We start from the raw sequence: 7774 nt of genomic DNA on the forward strand, positions 1-7774 counted from the left end.
TATATGGAGGCGGCGGAATGACCACTACACATTCATCCTACATTCTCACAAAGCATGCTAAAAAAACACCAAAAATAATGTGTCATTTACAGTTTCTTATTTAAACATGATATATACTCTAATTATTGACAAATATAATTGCTACATATATGATGATTAAAGATCATTTGTTAGTGTTAGTGTTGAAGATAATCGGCTCTATTAGTATCTAATAATTATTTTATTTCATTGTTGTTTACAAAACACATCACTCTTAGCATGATTTTACTTCACTGCTGTTTACAAAACACGTCACTCTTAGCATGATTTTACTTCACTCTTGTTAACAAAACACATCACTCTTAGCATGATTTTACTTCACTCTTGTTTACAAACACATCACTCTTATTATGATTTTACTTCACTCTTGTTTACACAACACATCACTCTTAGCATGATTTTACTTTACTCTTGTTTACAAAACACATCACTCTTAGCATGATTTTACTTCACTCTTGTTTACAAAACACATCACTCTTAGCATGATTTTACTTCACTCTTATTTACAAAACACATCACTCTTATTATGATTTTACTTCACTCTTGTTTACAAAACACGTCACTCTTGTTTACAAAACACATCACTCTTAGTATGATTTTACTTCACTCTTGTTTACAAAACACATCACTCTTATTATGATTTTACTTCACTCTTGTTAACAAAACACATCACTCTTAACATGATTTTACTTCACTCTTGTTTACAAAAACATCACTCTTATTATGATTTTACTTCACTCTTGTTTACAAAACACATCACTCTTAGCATGATTTTACTTCACTCTTGTTTACAAAACACATCACTCTTGTTTACAAAACACATCACTCTTAGCATGATTTTATGTCACTCTTATTTACAAAACACATCACTCTTATTAGGATTTTACTTCACTCTTGTTTACAAAACACATCACTCTTGTTTACAAAACACATTACTCTAATTATGATTTTACTTCACTCTTGTTCACAAAACACATCACTCTTATTATGATTTTACTTCACACTTGTTTACAAAACACATCACTCTCAATATGATTTTACTTCACTGTTATTCACAAAACACATCACTCTTATTATAATTTTACTTCACTCTTATTCACAAAACACACCACTCTAATTATGATTTTACTTCACTCTTGTTCACAAAACACATCACTCTTAGTTAATTTATCACTACCCATAAAACTCAGACAAATACGGATCTACTTCAACAACTTTGTTTTCAAAAATTAAATAAACTATATATATTTTTAAATGCAGCAACAGTAAATAACAAAATAAGCTAAACAATCGTAGTTACAGATTACTGCTAATTTCCTTTTTTCAGTTAATAAAAAAATCAAGAAATAAAACGTCAATTCGTAGCTATGAAATCACCAAATTGCGTTGAAGTGTGACGAGATCTCACATTTAATCATACTGTAAGCATTGCTTCTGCTAGTTTCCACTCTCACTGTGTGATTACTGTGTGCCTTTGTGGATATGGTGTTTGATGCTGATTTTGAAGATGGATTGCGCTGATCGCCGACACGTTGCAGTTATCCGGCAGCCGGAACTTCCTAGTAAGCTTCTGCGGCGACCTCCTCTCCAGCCGTATATACTTCCAACCTTCCTCCTCCTCCCCTTCCTCTCTCTTCCTCTTCCCGTTCCTCTTTATCACCATAGTGTTTTCCTCCTCTACCGTCACCTGCAGCAATTCCGCACCAATTTCATAAATACCTTCAGCTCGAGCGAGCTATTTCGCATCAATTTCATGAATTTCTAAAGAAATTTCATTTCAATCAAGCAACTGAGCTTAATTTCTGGTGAATTTCCAAAGCTGAGAAGAGGAGAAGAGAGAAGAATAATCGCGGTTCTTCTTCAAATGAATTCAAATTGCCGACATAATCTAATTTTGGCTATGCAATGACTATTATACCCCACCTTGTTATTGTGGAGTAAATTTGTGATTGAGGGAACTAATTTCTCCTTAAATTCGAAAATTACATGTATTAATAATAGCCCTTGATTTTCTTGATCTTGTGGCTCTGATTTGTTCTCTAGTTATGTAGTTAATGGGCACTTGCCCTAGATTACTACTATATATATATATATATATATATATATGGGTGCATTATAATGATAACCCCAATTTCCGTAATAACCCTATAACTAAATCTGGACCACACATTTTTAAAATCACGTGGTCTAGATTCAAACTTAGATTTACTTCATAAAAAAAGCGCGGGGGTAAATATGTCATTTCGCTCATGGTAAAATTTACGTATCCAAATTTCGCTCATTTAATTTCTGAATTTCGCTCATTTTATCATTTTATCAGTCAGTCAAAAGTATCATTTTATCAACTCAGAGTATCATTCTATCCGGCAAAACTATCATTCTATGCAATAAACCTAACATATATCATTTTATCATTTTATCATTTTATCAGTCAGTCAAAAGGATCATTTTATCAACTCAGAGTATCATTCTATCCGGAAAAACTATCATTCTATGCAATAAACCTAACATATATCATTTTATCATTTTATCATTTTATCATTTTATCAGTCAGTCAAAAGTATCATTTTATCAACTCAGAGTATCATTCTATCCGGCAAAACTATCATTCTATGCAATAAACCTAACATATATCATTTTATCATTTTATCAGTCAGTCAAAAGTATCATTTTATCAACTCAGAGTATCATTCTATCCGGCAAAACTATCATTCTACGCAATAAACCTATCATTTTATCAGTCAGTCAAAAGTATCATTTATCAACTCAGAGTATCATTCTATCCAGCAAAACTATCATTCTATGCAATAAACCTAACATATATCATTTTATCAGTCAGTCAAAAGTATCATTTATCAACTCAGAGTATCATTTTAACCGGCAAAACTATCATTCTATGCAACAAACCTAATATAATCGGCACAATACATAATATACAAACCTACAAAGCAGTAAACATATCATTTTATCAACTCAGAGTATAATTTTTATAAGGTTACTGTCATTTTATCCGCTTAGATTATCATTTTATCAGGTAAAAGTATCATTTTATTAAACAAAAATGTCATTTTATACACCAAAAATACCTATCATTCTATCGGCTGAAAGTATCATTCTATCCGGCAAAACTATCATTTCATGCTTTAAACCTAACATTTATAAGCTAAAAGTATCATTTTATCAACTCAGAGTATCATTCTATCCAGAAAAACTATCATTCTATGCAATAAACCTAACATATATCATTTTATCATTTTATCAGTCAGTCAAAAGTATCATTTTATCAACTCAGAGTATCATTCTATCCGGCAAAACTATCATTCTACGCAATAAACCTATCATTTTATCATTTTATCAGTTAGTCAAAAGTATCATTTATCAACTCAGAGTATCATTCTATCCAGCAAAACTATCATTCTAAGCAATAAACCTAACATATATCATTTTATCATTTTATCAGTCAGTTAAAAGTATCATTTTATCAACTCAGAGTATCATTCTAACCGGCAAAACTATCATTCTATGCAATAAACCTAATATAATTGGCACAATACATAATATACAAACCTACAAAGCAGTAAACATATCATTTTATCAACTCAGAGTATAATTTTTATAAGGTTACTGTCATTTTATCCGCTTAGATTATCATTTTATCAAGTAAAAGTATCATTTTATTAAACAAAAATGTCATTTTATACACCAAAAATACTTATCATTCTATCGGCTGAAAGTATCATTCTACCCGGCAAAACTATCATTCTATCGGCTGAAAGTATCATTCTATCCGGCAAAACTATCATTTCATGCTTTAAACCTAACATTTATAAGCTAAAAGTATCATTTTATCAACTCAGAGTATCATTCTATCCAGAAAAACTATCATTCTATGCAATAAACCTAACATATATCATTTTATCATTTTATCAGTCAGTCAAAAGTATCATTTTATCAACTCAGAGTATCATTCTATCCGGCAAAACTATCATTCTATGCAATAAACCTATCATTTTATCAGTCAGTCAAAAGTATCATTTTATCAACTCATAGTATCATTCTATCCGGCAAAACTATCATTCTATGCAATAAACATATCATTTTATCATTTTATCATTTTACGTGATATTTGGCGAAATTCAGAAATTAAATGAGGAAAATGACAGTTTTACTCCCGCGCTTTTTTTTTATGAAGTAAATCTAAGTTTGAATCTCAAAACTATCATTCTATGCAATAAACCTATCATTTTATCATTTTACGTGATATTTGGCGAAATTCAGAAATTAAATGAGGGAAATGACAGTTTTACCCCCACGCTTTTTTTATGAAGTAAATCTAAGTTTGAATCTCAACCGCATGATTAGAAATATGTGTGGTCCAGATTTGGTTATAGGGTTATTACGATATTTAGGGGTTATCATATGATCACGACTCTCTCTCTCTTTCTCTCTCTCTCTCTCTCTCTCTCTCTATATATATATATATATATATATATATATATATATATATATGAAAATGATCTATAAAAAAATTGATTTCAATACAAAATCTTGACCAAACCCTGACCATGAGATTTGGCAATCTAATGGTAATTAAATAAAAACACGGAGGGTCATTATAAAGTAGTTTTAGGTCATATTATAAAATTTGAATTTGAGGTCATGTTAAGATCATTTTATGACATCATTACTATAATGACGTAAAAATAAGCTTATGATGACTTTAAAATGACCTTTGTATGCTTGGTTCTGCATTTTTGTATTAAGAATGAGCTTTGCATAGATCAAAACCATATATATATATATATATATAGGGTTGCGTTAAAGATAGAACCATTCTTAAGTGTAGAACCTAGAACTCTACATATTTTATTCATTGGATGAGGAAAAAATGACGGTCAAGATTAAAAATCATACATATTAGACTATGTTTTCACGACAGTGATCATACACAGTGATCAAGATAGAACCATTCTTAAACGTAGAACCATTCTTAAACGTATGTTTTCACATGTTGAGTCCGGAATGTCGTGAAAACATAGTCTAATATGTATGATTTTTAATCTTGACCGTCATTTTTTCCTCATCCAATGAATAAAATATGTAGAGTTCTAGGTTCTACACTTAAGAATGGTTCTATCTTTAACGCAACCCTATATATATATATATACATATATATATATATACATATATATATATATATGTATATATATATATATATATATATATATATATATATATAGCAATCCATCGGCAAGTAGTTAGGTAGAATCAAGAGATGATGGAGAAAGAAGAAGCGATGAGAAAGGGGCCATGGACCGAAGAATAGGACGTTCAGTTGGTGTTCTACGTTAATTTATTCGGCGACTGGCGTTGGGACTTCATTGCTAAAGTATCAGGTTTGAAGGTGGCGGGATATGCGACATAGGTAGGCTTGTTTTGGGCATGGATTCCCCTCTTCCATCGCCCTTGTCTTATTTTGTTCCCTTTTCTAGGTCTCAAACGCACCGGCAAGAGCTGTCGTTTGCGTTGGGTCAACTACCTCCACTCCGGCCTCAAGAGGGGCAAAATCACCCCCCACGAAGAGCGCCCCATTCTCCAACTCCACTCCAAATGGGGAAACAGGTGTGCTATTCAAACCGATTGAAATTCATAGGTTCCATCCTAAAATAATTGGTGATACGAGAACATGAGACTTATATAGTTGTATTATAGTATATTTTTTTAGTTTCAATTGTTGGTGATTCTCATAACCCTCCTTCTATGTGTAGATGGTCAAGAATTGCCACGAAAATATCCGGTCGCACTGATAACGAGATCAAGAACTACTGGAGAACTCACATGAGGAAGAAGGATCAAGAACAGAAGAAGAAGGCCACCGGTATTCCTCATGCCTCCTCCTCTTCCTCATCCTGGTCCTCCACCGCCAGCTTCTATGACACTGGCGGGATGGAGGGACAAAACAACAATAACAAGTGCAAGGCGGCTGCGGAGGAAGTGTATTCAATAGATGAGATCTGAAAGGACATAGAGCTGTCTGAAGAGAGTAGCAATATTCCAATCACATCTCCTCTAGTATGGGATTTCCCCACAAATGATTCTATGTGGTCTCATGATGACCAAGAGAGCAAGATGCTGATGACTCGCCCCTACGATTCTTTCCCTTTTTACAATCACCATATCTCTGGCTAATTCCATTCATTTTTAAGCTATCAATTTCAGGCATAAGCTAGCAGGTGCTTACTTTTTGTATATATTTTTCTCTCTAATAATAGAATGAATGCGTCATATTCTAATAATATAATATCGTAAACATATGATGTATATCTATTCTCACGAAGCACTGTGTTGGATCTAGAGGCGGAAACAAAAAAAGTTAGTAGTAACGGCTGAAAGTAGGAATTATTCTTCTCTAGTAGTGCCTTCATAAGGGGCTTAACATGATTTTCTAAAGTTTTTTAAAATTTAAAAATAGGAAATAATAAAAAAATATTGGATAAGAGCTTAAACCCTACCCAAGAGTCAAGTGTGACTCATGTATGTTTCATGATGGTAACATAATTTTAATTCAAGGTTATTATAGAATATTTGAAGGTGATGGACAGATTGTCTGCAAGCTGAAAGTCATGGTAAACGGCTTTCGTGTGTGAGCCATGGATAGAGGCGCAATACAATCATATATTCGAATTTTAATAAAATATAATGTTGATAAAAATATGATGGTGGTAATGCTGGAATTACAAGAAATACACAAAACCGGGCGTAATACAACCCAAGAAGGAAGAACTGAAAAACTGAAAAATACAATGAAATCGAAACAGTAAATCAAACTTATCCGACTCGAGGAAAGCCCTCTTTCCGCCAGACGAGATACGCCCCGGTAGTGCTCTCGGTTTGGCGTGTCGTCCCCAAAGATAAACGGTAACGTCTCTGGTGAAGCAGCACCGCTATCAGCAGAGATCCGACGAACTGGAAGAGGAGAGGGCAGAGCTTCGAGAAGAAAGACTATGCAGAGAGAGTATGATGCTTGTGTGTATGTTCTGATCGTATTTGATGCAAGGAATGACTAGCCTATTTATAGGCCTAGTCCACTGCAGGGGTTGTCTCAGCCTTGATGGCAATCATCATGGCTCATCATGGCGTGGCTTTAACCGCCAGCCGTTTCGAATTTGAAAGCAGGAGTGGTCGACGTTGAACCTTTACGCTGTACACGCCCAGTTCATCCGTCGCGTGTGGACTTCACTACGTGGCTTGATCAAGTTGCTGTCAACCCAGCTGATCAAGCCGCTGCATGCCGAGTTTATCAAGTTGTCGATCAAGTCGCAGCGTGCCAAGTTGTTCAATCTTCTGCATATGCAGGTTGACCAAGCGTTGGTCCAAAACATTAAGCTTGGGTCCAGGGACAAGCCCAAGCACCAAGCCCAAAGACCACCCAAAGACCAATTGCCAAGATCCAAGTCCAAGTCCCAGACCAAGGGCACTGGCACGGGCACGGGCGCGGCCGCGGCTCGGCTCGGCGCGCGTGTGAGCTCTTCAACCCATCTTAGTCCACTATAATATTAAGTGTAGTAAGTCACTTAATAAATACACATTTAAAGCCGTGTCTCACCTCCTATGTGGGATAATTAACACTAGTTAATTACTCCCTAGGCTTTCTTTTCATAGCTTTATCAAAGCTACAATGTGACCAACTTTAACCCAATATTTCTCACTTACTGGGAATCGGATTTGAGAAAGT

General features: G+C 34.2%; 1 pseudogene; it reads left to right on the forward strand.

Annotated features, from left to right (window-relative positions):
• The first annotated feature begins 5314 nt into the window (after positions 1 to 5314).
• Positions 5315 to 6335, forward strand: LOC121803999 (annotated as a pseudogene).
• The last annotated feature ends 1439 nt before the right edge of the window (positions 6336 to 7774 follow it).

This window comes from Salvia splendens, chromosome 1 (assembly GCF_004379255.2).
Source record: "Salvia splendens isolate huo1 chromosome 1, SspV2, whole genome shotgun sequence".
Lineage (NCBI taxonomy): Eukaryota > Viridiplantae > Streptophyta > Magnoliopsida > Lamiales > Lamiaceae > Salvia > Salvia splendens.